The following is a 15878-nucleotide window of genomic DNA, read 5'->3' as shown; positions in this document are numbered from 1 at the left end:
ATGTAATGCACCTGCTACCTTTCAAAGATGCATGATGGCTATATTCTCTGACTTTTGTGAAAAGATTTGTGAGGTATTCATGGATGACTTCTCCGTCTATGGATCCTCTTTTGATGATTGCTTGAGCAACCTTGATCGAGTTTTGCAGAGATGTGAAGACACTAGTCTCGTCCTGAATTTGGAAAAGTGTCACTTTATGGTTAATGAAGGCATTGTCTTGGGACATAAAATTTCTGAAAGAGGTATTGAAGTTGATAAAGCTAAAGTTTATGCTATTAAAAAGATGCCATGTCCCAAGGACATTAAAGGTATAAGAAGTTTCCTTGGTCATGCTGGTTTTTATAGGAGGTTCATTAAGGACTTTTCTAAAATCTCTAGGCCTCTGACTAATTTATTGCAAAACGATATTCCTTTTGTCTTCGATGATGATTGTGTAGAAGCATTTGAAATACTTAAGAAAGCTTTGATCACTGCACCTATTGTTCAGCCACCTGATTGGAATTTCCCCTTTGAAATTATGTGTGATGCTATTGATTATGATGTAGGTGTTGTTCTAGGGCAGAGAGTTGATAAGAAATTAAATGTTATTCAATATGCTAGTAAGACTCTTGATACTGCCCAGAGAAATTATGCTACTACTGAAAAAGAATTCTTAGCAGTTGTATTTGCTTGTGATAAGTTCAGACCTTACATTATTGATTCTAAAGTTACTATTCATACTGATCATGCTGCTATTAAATATCTTATGGAAAATAAAGATGCTAAACCTAGACTTATTAGATGGGTTCTCTTGCTTCAAGAATTTGATTTGCATATTATTGATAGAAAGGGAGCTGAGAACCCCGTTGCAGATAACTTGTCTAGGCTAGAGAATGTTCTTGATGACCCACTACCTATTGATGATAGCTTTCCCGATGAACAATTAGCGGTCATTAATGCTTCTCGTACTGCTCCATGGTATGCTGATTATGCTAATTACATTGTTGCTAAATTTATACCACCTAGTTTCACATACCAGCAAAAGAAAAAGTTCTTTTATGATTTAAGACATTAATTCTGGGATGACCCACACCTTTATAAAGAAGGAGTAGATGGTGTTATTAGACGTTGTGTACCTGAGCATGAACAGGAATAGATCCTACGCAAGTGTCCCTCCGAATCATATGGAGGACACCACACTGGAGATAGAACTGCACATAAGGTATTGCAATCCGATTTTTATTGGCCTACTCTGTTCAAAGATGCCCGTAAGTTTGTCTTGTCTTGTGATGAATGTCAAAGAATTGGTAATATTAGTAGACGTCAAGAAATGCCTATGAATTATTCTCTTGTTATTGAACCATTTGATGTTTGGGGCTTTGATTATATGGGACCTTTTCCTGCCTCTAATGGATATACACATATTTTAGTTGTTGTTGATTACGTTACTAAGTGGGTAGAAGCTATTCCAACTAGTAGTGCTAATCATAACACCTCTATTAAGATGCTTAAAGAAGTTATTTTCCCGAGGTTCGTAGTCCCTAGATATCTCATGACTGATGGTGGTTCACATTTTATTCATGGTGCTTTCCGTAAAATTCTTGCTAAGTATGATGTTAATCATAGAATTGCATCCCCTTATCACCCACAGTCTAGTGGTCAAGTAGAGTTGAGTAATAGAGAGCTCAAATTAATTTTTCAAAAGACTGTTAATAGGTCTAGAAAAAATTGGACCAAGAAACTTGATGATGCATTATGGGCCTATAGAACTGCATATAAAAATCCTATGGGTATGTCTCCTTATAAGATGGTTTATGGAAAAGCGTGTCACTTACCTCTTGAACTTGAACATAAGGCATATTGGGCCATTAAAGAGCTCAACTATGATTTCAAACTTGCCGGTGATAAGAGGTTATCTGACATTAGCTCACTTGATGAATGGAGAACCCAAGCATATGAGAATGCCAAGCTGTTTAAAGAAAAAGTTAAAAGATGGCATGATAAAAGGATACAAAAGCGAGAATTTAACGTAGGTGATTATGTGTGGCTATTCAACTCTCATTTAAGATTTTTTGCAGGAAAACTTCTCTCTAATGGGAAGGTCCTTACGTTATCGAGGAGGTCTATCGTTCCGGTGCCATAAAAATCAACAACTTCGAAGGCACAAGTCCGAGGGTTGTGAATGGTCAAAGAATCAAACATTATATCTTAGGTAACCCTATTAATGTTGAAACTAATATTATTGAAACCGTAACCCTGGAGGAATACATAAGGGACACTTTCCAAAACGTTTCAGACTCCGAAAAGGAATAGGTATGTGGTACGGTAAGTAAACCGACTCCAAAACAATTCTAATGGAAATTTTCCTCCGTTTTGGAATATTTAAAAATTTATGGAAGAAAGAAGTAATCCGGGAAGGACACGAGGCCTCCACGAGGGTGGAGGGCGCCCCCCCCCCCCTACTGGGCGCGCCCCCTGTCTCGTGGATACCTCGTGTGCCTCTCGGACTCCGTTTTCTTGCATGTTACGTATTTTGGTCGGTAAAAAATCATTATATAATCTCCCAGAAGTTTTGACCACCGTATCACGCAAAAATCTTCTGTCTTTGTTTCGAGTTGTTCCTGTCGTAGATTTAGAGCAATATGTCATCTCAAGATTCGAAGGGAGAAAGCTATGTGGCTGACTACCTTGCAGACCCTAGGGTCTACGGGGACTTGGACCATTGTGGCTGGACTACTGAGGAAGAAGAAGACCATGAGCCTAAGGGAAAGGAGGAGACAAGCTCAGACGAAGACGAAGTCCCATTACCTCAACCAGGGGATATGCACATGGAGTTTAAAAAGTCAAGCCTTCCGGATAGAGCAAAGAAGCCCAAGATCGAGTTTATCCCTTTTCGTCTATTGTAGGAAAACAAATAGGAATTGTACAAAAGAATATTAAACCTCGAGCGGGAGATCGATGATCTAAGGGAGCAAAATTCCGTTCTCAAGCGCAAGCTGAGAAACAAGCCTACATCACCAACAACTCCTTCTTCACCACCTCCGAGGACATAATCACATGGGTATGGGCACTCCCCTTGGCAACTGCCAAGCTTGGGGGAGGTGCCCCGGTATTGTATCACCATCACACTCCTATCTTTACCATTTTACTTAGTCCGATCCTTTTAGTAATATCTTGATCCAGTGGATTGAAGTTTTAGTATGAATTAGTTTTGAGTTTTGCTTTGTGACCTCTATGTAATCGAGTCCCTAAGTTATCTATAATAAAGATTAGTGTTGAGTCAAAGGGCTTTGCTATCTTGCTATGATCTTGAGAAAAAATAGAAAGAATAAAAAGAGTAAAAGAATTCATATTGATCTTATGGATAGTAATGACTTCACACATAGAAAGTATGAGGCATAAAGGTTGTTGAGAGTTGGCAAACATAGCTTTGGTCATCGTTGCAATTAATAGGAAGTAATAAAGAAAGAGAGGTTTTCACATATAAATATACTATCTTGGACATATTTTATGATTGTGAGCACTCATTAAAGTATGACATGCTAAAGAGTTGGTGTTGGACAAGGAAGACAGTGTAATGGTTTATGTTTTCTTGCATCTCAGTTAAAGTATATTGTCATGGATCATTCAAACATGTTGAGCTTGTCTTTCCCCCTCATGCTAGCCAAAAATTCCTAGCACCAAGTAGAGATACTACTTGTGCTTCCAAATATCCCTAAACCAAGTTTTGCCATGAGAGTCCACCATATCTACCTATGGATTGAGTAAGATCCTTCAAGTAAGTTGTCATCGGTGCAAGCAATAAAAATTGCTCTCTAAATATGCATGAATTATTAGTGCGGAGAAAATAAGCTTTATACGAGCTTGTTATGGAAGCAATAAAAGCGACGGACTGCATAATAAAGGTCCATATACAAGTAGCAATATAAAGTGACGTTCTTTCGCATTAAGATTTTGTGTATCCAACCCTAAAAGCGCATGACAACCTCTGCTTCCCTCTGCGAAGGGCCTATCTTCTACTTTATTTCTTTTACTTTATGCAAGAGTCAAGGTGATCTTCACCTTTTTCCTTTTTCATTTTATCCTTTGGCAAGCACCTCGTGTTAGAAAGATCCTGATATATATGTCCAATTGGATGTTCGTTAGCATGAACTATTATTGTTGACATCACCTAAAGGTGAATACATTGGGAGGCAGCATTATAATCCCCTATCTTTCTCAGTGTCCGATTAAAACTCCATAACCATAAGTATTGCGTGAGTGTTAGCAATTATAGAATATTATATGATAGTTGAGTATGTGGACTTGCTGAAAAGCTCTATTCTTGACTCTTTCTGATGTTATGATAAATTGCAATTGCTTCAATGACTGAGATTATAATTTGTTAGTTTCCAATGAAGTTTATGTTCCATACTTGACATTGTGAATAGATTGTTACTTGAGCATAAGAAATCATATGACAAAATCTATATATGTTGTTGTTATAAGAATGATCATGATGCCCTCATGTCCGTATTTTATTTTTATCGGCACCTCTATCTCTAAACATGTGGACATATTTTTTGATTTCGGCTTCCGCTTGAGGACAAGCGAGGTCTAAGCTTGGGGGAGTTGATACGTCCATTTTGCATCATGCTTTTATATCAATATTTATTGCATTGTGAGTTGTTATTACACGTTATGTCACAATACTTATGGCTATTCTCTCTTATTTTACAAGGTTTATCATGAAGAGGGAGAATGTCGGCAGCGGGGATTCTGGCTGGAAAAGGACCAAATATTGGAAACCTATTCTGCACAGCTCCAAAAGTCCCGCAACTCCATGAAAATCATTTTTGGATTTAATAAGAAATGTTGGGCAAAGAAAGTACCTGAGGGGGCCCACACCCTGGCCAGGAGGGTGTGGGCGCCCCCCCCTACAGGGTGCGCCCCCGTCTCCTGGGCCCCCTGGTGGCCCTCCGGTGCCCATCTTCTGCTATATGAGGTCTTTTATCCTGGAAAAAATCAGAGGCAAGCTCACGAGACGAAACTCCGCCGCCACGAGGCGGAACCTTGGCAGAACCAATCTAGGGCTCCGGCAGAGCTGTTCTGCCGGGGAAACTTCCCTCCGGGAGGGGGAAATCATCAACATCATCATCACGAATGATCCTCTCATCGGGAGGGGGTCAATCTCCATCAACATCTTCACCAGCACCATCTCCTCTCCAAACACTAGTTCATCTCTTGTATCAAAACCACAAATTGGTACCTGTGGGTTGCTAGTAGTGTTGATTACTCCTTGTAGTTGATGCTAATTGGTTTACTTGGTGGAAGATCATATGTTCAGATCCTTAATGCATATTAATACTCCCCTGATTATGAACATGAATATGCTTTGTGAGTAGTTACATTTGTTCCTGAGGACATGGGTGAAGTCTTGCTATTAGTAGTCATGTGAATTTGGTATCCGTTCGATATTTTGATGAGATGTATGTTGTCTCTCCTCTAGTGGTGTTATGTGAACGTCGACTACATGACACTTCACCATTATTTGGGCCTAGAGGAAGGCATTGGAAAGTAATAAGTAGATGATGGGTTGCTAGAGTGACAGAAGCTTAAACCCTAGTTTATGCGTTGCTTCGTAAGGGGCTGATTTGGATCCATATGTTTCATGCTATGGTTAGGTTTACCTTAATACTTTTTTTGTAGTTGCGGATGCTTGCAATAGGGGTTAATCACAAGTGGGATGCTTGTCCAAGTAAGGGCAGTACCCAAGCACTGGTCCACCCACATATCAAATTATCAAAGTACCGAACTCGAGTCATATGATCGTGATGAAACTAGCTTGACGATAATTCACATGTGTCCTCGGGAGCGCTTTTCTCATTATAAGAAATTGTCCAGGCTTGTCCTTTGCTACAAAAAGGATTGGGCCACATTGCTGCACCTTATTTACTTTTATTGCTTGTTACTCGTTACAAATTATCTTATCACAAAACTATCTATTACCTACAATTTCAGTGCTTGCAGAGAATACCTTACTGAAAACCGCTTGTCATTTCCTTCTGCTCCTCGTTGGGTTCGACACTCTTACTTATCGAAAGGACTACGATAGATCCCCTATACTTGTGGGTCATCAAGAACCCCCTCGTGCGATCGTGTTCGCCCCCCGCGGGCGGCCGTCCGTGCCCCCCATCCATCCTCCCTAGCGGCCTTCCCCCACCCTTCCTCTCCCCACCGTCGCCGGTGTGCGTCGCCAGGATCGACTCGGGCGACGCCGGTGACGGCGGCCCACAGCTTTTCCCCTCCGGTGGTGGATCCTGTGCGGGGCGGATCTGCTGCTGGAGGTGCTTCCAGGTGGCGTTGGTGCGGCCCGGTGGCGGGGTAGCTCGGCGCTGGCAACGGTGGCCGGTGGTGTGCGGCGCGGCCGTTGGCGGCGGAGCTCCGCGGCGGCCTGGGCTGGCAGCGCCCGCTCGGCCTAGATCTGGGCCCCTTCTGGGCCGGGGTGGGCCGGCGGCTCCGTTCTGCGGCGTAGTTTCCTCGAGGTGGCGTTGGGGCATCTGGATCCTCGGTGGTGGCGGCGTCGTTGTCAGCTTGCTGCAGCATGGCGGCGGAGACTTTGCAGGCTTGATCTTAGCCCGGTCGGGCCCGGGTGGCCTGGTTTGCTTCCTGCCGCTGCGTCCGGCCGGCTACCGCGATGGCGCTGGAGGAACTGGCCTCTTGTGCGACGGCGGTGGAGGTTGTTGCCTCTCGCTTGGCCACGGTGCTGCCACCCTCGGATCCTTGCATTCTCATTCTCTGTCCTCTAGGTCCCACGATGATGGCCTCAGTGAGACGGCGTGGGTGGCTTCAAGAACGTGGCGCGCAGGCAGGTGGGTGGAGTGCGGTGCGGAAGACTCTAGAGCGGTTGGGTAGTGGTGTTCTGGGGGTGGGAGAAATCTCTGTCGGCCTGTCCGACTCTGATGCGGTGACGCCTGCGTGTGCCGTCACCCCTCCTTGGAGGGCGTTGGGCGACCCCTTTCACCTCCTTCCTCCGTGTGCCAGGGGAATCCCTAGGACATGTCCGGGTAACAACGTCGTCGTCGTCGTACTCCTTCCTGAAGGTGTTACTTGGCACGTGGAGCTCCGGAGTGGTGGGTATGTGGTGGGACGACTTCGGCGGGCGTGGCGGTAGCGGATCATCTACTTGTTGTCGAGCTGCCATCGTTGGCATTTGTTTCTCTTTTGTTCTGCTTGTTTTATCTTTGGGCTAGATGTGTTGTTCGCCCCAGCTATGGTTTGGTGTGGCCGTGTGGGTGCTATATTAATATAGCGGGGCGCAAGCCTGTTTCGAGAATGGTTGTTTCTATTCTATGAAGGCAAGCTGCAAATTTTAGCTGTTTGTTTAGGGTTATGCTTCTCCTTCTTGGGGCATATAGAAGCACCAAATAAAGCTCAAGCCCAATGAAACAGGATGTTAGATTTGCGCATGTAAGCAAGATCGTGCATCCATGTGGACAGGCGTTTTTCTAGGAGGGAAATGCAGCTGGTGCCGACTGCTAAGCTAGTTAGCTGCTGTTAATTGCTAAGTTGTTGCCGATCGAGCTAGGAACAGTTTTGAATGGTGGCCACCTGGATTGCATAATTTGCCGGAGAAGAGCCCGATTGGCTCACTCTCTTACCACGCCGCACCGTATCATTATATTATACGAGGAACGAATGAGGTTATTTCCATTCCTGTCAAATTCCGCTGGATGTGGATGTAGCAGTCATTTGACCTTGCAATTGGTTGACCATGCATGTGGGCGCGTCCCTATTTGTGGAAAGTCACGGAGACAGTTTCAGTTCAGCGGACACGCTATGCACCGCTGCACAAGATCAGTATGCGCCAATATATAAGGCAATAATGCAGCAGCCCAAGGGTTGACGTACACTTGCATCCATCAGTTGAGGTCTGACCTTGTGTGTGCGTGAGAGAAAAGAGAGCCGGCTTATCACCCATCCATCGTTATCGTCGTGTGGATCGGATAGAAGGGTACGTGGATGTATACGACCGCGACCAATACCGTAACGCTGCCGATATCTGTCCGTTCTTTCTGTTGTCGCTAGCTAGAGAACCAAACTGTGGTTGGATGATTTAAGGAACAGTGGTATCCCAAGCGCTTTCAGTGAAAGAAGACGTTTTCATTGACAACGAGGCACCTACGGAGACTTCGTAAATCTCAAGATGATATGCCAGTTCAGTCAGGGCCGGTCCTGAGATTTTGGGGGCCCTGGGCGAAAACTACAATCCGGTGTCCTTCGGAGCCCTTAATATAAATGTCTAATTGGTAACCATCATATGTAGATATAATTTTTATGAAAGAAAATAATTAAGTGCATACAAAATGATTGTGCGTATCACATAATGTATTACATATTACCTTCAAAAATTTCTCCTAACATTCTGAGATGCAAAATCGCTAATGGTAGTATCAATATCAATTTCATCAAGCAATTTTTTCTCAATGCATAAAGTTGCCAAGCTATTTAACCTCTCTTGCAACATTGTAGATCTCAGGTAGTTCATCAACAATTTTAACTTTGAAAAACTCTCTTTCACAGGCATAGTAAAGAAAATCCGATATGCAACAGAAATAAATATGAGCTCATGATCACTCGCATAGCTATCATCCATGTTGATGTCAACATTGCCTTCTATAGGAGTATGACCATCATCTTCCTGATTTACAATAGTTTGGTCATTCGCAAGAACTATCGCCAGCTCTTCTGAATTTCTTGGAGTGCTTGTATCGCTCTCTTAATATTTAAAAATAGATCTTCTCAATTATTATATCTCCTCATCCGCCTCCTTCTACCTGAACTCGACATGACCCCTGCTGAAATTGAAAGGAACAAATTAGCTTATAAAATTAGCGCGAAGCTAATTAAATTATTGTATAGAAAATCATCTAATTTAATGACAATCTGCTAGGGCATAGTATAATACCTTCTCTCTGTAATCTAATCTGTTTACCTGTGCGTACTGATTCAAGCGCCCTAACAATAATTCCTTGTTAACCGAGAAATGGATCTTTTACCCTAACAACAAGCCTGGGCAAATCATCAAACCCCAATGTAAAGTGGGGCAAAAAGTCCAGTCCCTCTATTAACCTGTTCGATCGATCAACAAGTTGGGAATCAGGATTAGAAAGAAAGGAAACAGGATTACAAGCAAAAGAACATGCGAGTGAAGAGGGTAACTGCCGCAGTCGTTGGGTTATTCGTGAGGAGGCAGTCTCGAAGAGGATTAGACGATCAGGAACATCAGAACAACCAAAAGGGCAGGGAAAGACCGATCCGAAGTTACAGGAAATCGTGATTAGTTTTTTAGGAAAGAAATCGTGATTAGCGAATCAAACCATTCTTTTCTCTCGTGTCTCCACGTACATGCATGTACCAGGCCCACCATATCTTTTGTAGTTTCCTAGGCTAGCACGCCAGAGGCTCTTAGCGAGGCGCTGAGATCGACTTCAATTTTTTTTCCACTCCAAGACCTGTATGCATGTACATACGTATACCTGGAGGGGCCCCCCTGACTTTTGGGGGGTCCGGGGCGGCCGCCCCGTTCGCCCCTCCCCAGGACCGGCCCTGGGTTCAGTCTCTCAAAGATGCTCATAAGGATAGAGTGACATGTTTGTATTTATATGGATGAGTGTATGTGCATATGTATGAGCACTTGCGTTTGTGTTAAAGAAAAAAGCTAGCCAGGTCGTACGTACATGTGTACGGCGGGGGTTGGACTTTTGGATATGGCCGACATACGTGTCCCTCTGACTTGTTGCCTCGTACGTAACTGTCACAAGCAAAAACAACTACTATGTGGGGGTGTCGTCTGTAACCAGGACAGCTATTCGTCTGACCGAAAAAGTCTACGTTCTCATCAGCCACTTGCAGAGGTAAGATGATGAGCATGGGTCGACCAAACACATGAATGGTGCTTGCGCACAAGGCACCGACTCTGTTTCATTCGCTGGCCGTCGCCGTCCATCGATTAGTTGTCGCTGTTGCTGTTGCTGTTGCGGTTGCTTAACTGATAGAAGGAGAGGCCGTACTTTACTAATACTGCTGCATTCATTATACGTACTTGCGAATGCTGGTTAGATAATGCAACTATAATTTGGTTGGAGAAACATGCGGCACGAATGATCGATCGACCATGAGGTCGATGCGTGGAAAATGAGGGGCATTGGATCAGGTCATCCCGGACCAAGACTAACACACCAACCTCTAACAGATGTGAGGTGATACATTGCGTGTTTAAACCAGACGCCTTACTTATAGCTTGTTCAACGGCCATGTGCCTGCACATAATGAACGACTAGCGCTTGTACACTGTACATTACTAAATTACAGCAAGATTTATGAACCACCTACCGAGGACTATCAACATTGGAGTGAGTCGAAGGCACACCACCGTCATCCTCCCTCTCTCACTGGAGCCGGTGAAACATTCTTGTAGTGACAGTCTAGAGGTTGTCGCACTAATGCCTCACAAAATCAGCTCACCAGAATAGGAACCGTCGCCGATGAAGAAAAACATATATAGAAAGTTTTATGAGGCCGGCTAGTCGATGCTCTAACTTCGATCCTAGATTTGCCAAATGGGCCAGCCACATTAGGGGGATTTGCACCCATCTTGTGGCCAATGGAGGTCTGATCCACCTTCAGTATGCAGATGACACCATTATGATGGTGGAAGGATCGGACGAGGATATTCAGAACCTCAAGTTCCCCCTCCTCTGCTTTCAGGAGATGTCGGGCCTCACGATTAACTTCGCCAAAAGCGAGGTGATGGTCCTTGGGTATTCCCAGGCGGAAGCTCAGCGAATCGCCAATCGCTTGAATTGTCGCTTGGGATCCTTCCCGACTACTTACCTAGGCGTGCCAATTAGTGACACACGTCTACTGGAGAAGGACTTCCGCCCAATAATCGCCAAGCTCCAACCTATAGGATGGAGCCTTGGCAGGGGAGATAGCTTTCCAAAGCCGCTCGAGTGATTCTGATGAACTCCTCCCATATTAGCCTATTGATGTACATCATGAGATTCTATAGTCTACAAGAATCCCTTCATCATGAGGTCACCAAACTCCTCTTCAGATTCTTTTGGGCTGGAGAGAACTATAAACAGAAGTACCACATGGTGAAGTGGTCTAAGATCTATAAGCCTAAGGACCAAGGAGGCCTTGGGGTCATTTCATCCAAGCAGATGAATATTGCCCTCCTCTCCAAATGGCTTTGGCGAATTCAGATCGATGAGGGCGGCCTGTGGCTGGAGATTATCCGCGCGAAGTACCTTCGCGGGCAACCGCTGGCCTTTGCCCCTAGATCTGAAGGGTCCCAATTCTGGCAATCGGTGATCCGTCTGATGCCGGTCTTGCGCATTGGGACCTCCATTAAAGTGGGCACCGGGTCCGGCACCCTATTCTGGCTTGATAGGTGGGCTGGGACCCGTCCCTTTGCGGAACGCTCTTACACGTTATTCTCGATCTGTGCCCGCCCATAGCTTTTTGTGGCTGTGGCTTTAGCTGACTTGGGCGCTATTGCCTTCCGTCGTACCTTCGGGGCGGTGGAGCTCGAGCAATGGGATGAATTACTCGAGTGTATTGCCCTACACTCCCCCTCTCTCGAGCCCGATTCACTGTCTTGGCATCTCGAGCCAAAGCGGCAGATTCTCGACTAGGTCCCTTTATCAGGCGATTGTTCCCACCCCTGGCCCGATGGAACTATCGGTGCTTTGGGAGATCAAACTCCCCTTGAAAATCTGCATATTTCTCTAGCAATGGGTCCGAAGCCGTCTCCCTTCAGGCACGGAGGTCTGAAAACGTAATGGCCCTAGGGACGGCTCTGCCCCATTTGTTTGGTACCGGAAGACTGCAACAACATCTTCTTCCGGTGCCCTGCGCAATTCCTATGGAGCTGCTTTCGAGAGGTGGTTGGCGGCAATTGGTGCCACGACAACCTCCCGGACTTGTTTGGGGAGGTCCTTAGGCTCCCCGGCCCTAGTCGCGCCCCCACTTAGGTGGCTTTGGGTACCCTGGCATGGACCCTCTGGTGTGGCCGCAATAAACTAGTTGTCGAAGCGTGATTCCGTGCCGTGTGACTGATGCAATCTATAAAATGTGTGGTTTCTTACAGCTTTGGAGACCGCTTAGCAAGCGGCGCGATCGAGATGTTATCGACGACATCATTGCGGGCCTTCGTTCCTCGGCGTCGGCTTTTGCTCCACCACCGCCACCACCTCACGAGCCGGATTAGCTTTTTTACCTTTTTTCGGGGCTTGTCCTGCTGTGCCCCCAGCGTGACTTTAAGACTTGATTGTATTTTGTATTGTTGTGTCAGATGCTTGGCTCATTGCTTTATAATATAAAGCGGGGGACCCTTTTTCTTAAAACAAAATTTAGGTCAGTCCACTAATCACGAATTCATTTCGGTCGATTTGCTTCATGCTGATAATTCAGTCTGCACAAGAATGTTAGTACTTAGAGTCAGCCGTGGAAACAAGCAGCGCATGAGGTTTGCCCATCTAACGATAGTGTTGGTGAGGGCGCAACCTATCTCTCATCAAAATATCCATTTTGTAATGCAACTAGCCAAAAACTACTCTGACTAACATAGAGCTCATATTCTACACTAGTACATCTGACCCAGTGTAGACCGTAGCTTGGTGAAAAGTTATGTATGTAAGTTTGTGAAAAGGGTGAAAATGTCATGAATGAAGGCAATGGATAAAGAAAACTTACAATAAGCGCAAACCACAAATAATAATTTTTTGGTACATCAAGTAACAAACCATGATACCCAAAATTATCTAAGCATTCGCATACATAATTTAAATATTCCGATAACATCCTCACCTTTTTGTATCTCACCTACCAAATCGGGATTTATATACGAGCTAGGCCCACACCAGATGATGTGATTTCTATTGGAGTATAACCAAATGCCAAGATAGTTAAGCAGAATATCTAGACCCGTCGACCAAGATAAAACAAATAATGAAAGAACATTTCATAAAGAAAAATAAATAAATAAATAATGATTATTTTGCACATAATTTACATAGAAACGATGGTTTAATATAACATGCAAGAATAAGCATATAATAGTGATTTTTTTGTTGCAAAAAAAAAGTTTCGTAAGGACTTAATTAGTGATTTTGGTATTACCCTAAAACAGGAAAGAAAAGAAAAGAAAAGAAAAAATAATGAAAACAATGAAGTTCCCTAAGAAAGAATGAATTAGTGGCATTGTTTTACCCTTTAAGAATAAAGAAACTAGAAAAAAATCGAAAAAAACAAAGACAAAGTTTACGCATAAATTATATTTTTTTTTATAATATTTAAAATAAGCATACAATTGTGAAATATTTGCAGAAAAGCAATTTTCCTAAGAAATAGTGAATTACTGGCATAAATTACACTTTTTGTACTATGAAAAGAATAAACATATAATAGTGCAATTTTCACACTAATATAATTTGCATACATATTGTATTTGTGTGTATACTTACACACACAAAAATAAAAATAAATGAAGTTTTCATAATAAAGAATTTTCCAGATATAAAAAGTAAAATAAAATCCAACTAAAGAAGTTTGCTAAAGAAAATTGAATTAGTGGCATTGGTATTACCCTTTAAGAAAAAAAGAAAAATAAACAAAATGTAAAAAGAAATTACAAAATTTGCACATAATTTATAAAAATTGCAAATTTTTAATATCCAAGAATAAGCATATGATAGAGGAATTTTAGGAAAAATAAGTTTCCAAAAAGAATGAATAGTGGCATTCGTATTACCATTAATAAACTAGAAAAATGAAACAAAAATAAAACAAAATCAAAACCATGAATTTTTATAAGGAATAATGAAATAGTGGAATTGGTATTACCCTTAAAGATTAAAGAAAATAAAATAAAAACTAAAAAGGAATTAATATAATGATTTTTCTTAAGAAGGAATGATTAGTGGTATTGGTATTAACCTTTAAGAAAAAAGAATACTAAAGGAATGTAATACAAAGAATGGCAAAATTTGCACACTATATAGATAAAAGTGCATTTAAAAAAATGCAAGAATAAGAATATAATAGTGTAGTTAGGGGCATTTGTATTACTCGTAATTAAAAAATAGAATAAAACAAAATCAAAATAATGAAGATTCCTTAGAAAGAATGAATCAGTGGCATTCGTATAACCCTTTAAAGAAAATAAAAAATCAGAAACAAAAAATGAGAAAATTTGCACACAATATACATGAAAAATGCGCTTTCTTAAAATATGCAAGAATATAGTGATGTTTTTTCAAACATAAATTCACTAAGAAGGTATGAATTAGTGGCATTGATATTGCCTTTAAAGAAAAAGAAAAAGGAAATAAGAAAAATAAAAATAAAAATAAAACAATAAAGTTTTATAAGGAAAAATGAATTAGTAGCATTGGTATCAACCTTTAAGGAGAAAGACAAAAAATTGAACACAATTTTGCACTGAAATTACACTTTATTAATATGCAAAGATTAACTATATAATAGTGTTATTTTGATACAAATTGTATAGTATTTGTGTGCATACGTTTACACTTACCCAACATCTCAAATATAGCCACAAAAGGAAAAAAAACAAAACCCACCTATTAAAAAAGAAAAAGAAAAAGAAAAAAGTAATACAAAAACAGATAGAAAGAGAAAACAAGAAAAAAAAGGAGAAAGGGGTAGGCTGGGACGCACCTTGTAATGGGATTTGGACCGTTAAGAAATTGACTGGCTTAAATATGTGGCCAGTTGATTTAACAAAGTCCAAGCACAACTGAGAAAACAGCAGAAAAAAATAGCAAGAATCGCAAAGTGAGATCAATGGCACACAAAATCGATTGACCCGAAATAAAATTTTGCCTTTTACGCGACGGTTATTTTGCAGGAAAATTTCAGGCGACTTACATGCAGCTAAATTGAAGTTTTATTCACCAATGAGGGACACAAGTCTGCATGTACCTGCATGTTAATTACTTGAGTTTTTTTTTAGAGAGAACCACACATTATATTATATCAAATAAAAAGAGTACATCATGTGGGACGTACGGAAAAACCAGGACTGACAGGTTAATTACTTGAGTTCTGTGTGCATATTTCACACAAAACCGGCCGGGTGGGGTTCTATTACACGTACTCCAAATCCATTATGCCATTCCTTACTCAATCTCAACCTCTCTCTTTCTCTTCTTCTCTCTTTGAGATTATCAACGTGGTTCGTTACGTGTAATTGCACGGCAAGTGATGCAATGACGACTAATTTGGCCTAATCCTATTGGCACGAGCTCACAGTAAGTCAGCGCAGTGTTTATATCAGGCAGGCATACATCTTGCCTTGCATGCCTATAGATGCTTTCTGAGGCCCGTCCTGTGACTTTGCCACTTCTCTTGCAGTGTAAATTTCGAAGCTCTCTCGCCGCCGTAGTTACTTGCTACCTATTTGGGAAGGATACAACATTATGCATATGATACAACATTTCTACTGCGTTTACCTTGGGCCCTCGTTAATCTCTTGGTCATCAAAGCGGCAGCCCACGGTCTCCCGCTCCAGCGCCGAGGTAGAATATCGCGCCGTGGCTAAGGCCAAGTGCTCTTGGCTCCGTCAGTTGCTCCAGGAGTTGCTTTGTGATGTTCATAAGGCCACTCTTGTCTACTGCGATAACGTCAGCGCGGTCTACCTTTCTGCCAACCCGGTGCACCAACGACGTACGAAGCATATTGAGCTCGATATTTACTTCGTGCGCGAGCAGGTTGCCCTTGGCCGTGTTCGGGTTCTTCATGTGTCGACGCCGCGACAGTTTGCTAATGTAATGACTAAGGGATTGCCTACTCCCGTCTTCGAGGAGTTTTGGTCCAGTCTATGTGTCTCT

The sequence above is a fragment of the Triticum dicoccoides genome, chromosome 5B (assembly GCF_002162155.2).
Source record: "Triticum dicoccoides isolate Atlit2015 ecotype Zavitan chromosome 5B, WEW_v2.0, whole genome shotgun sequence".
In the NCBI taxonomy this organism is placed as follows: Eukaryota; Viridiplantae; Streptophyta; class Magnoliopsida; order Poales; family Poaceae; genus Triticum; species Triticum dicoccoides.
Note: the sequence above shows the minus strand (reverse complement) of the source record.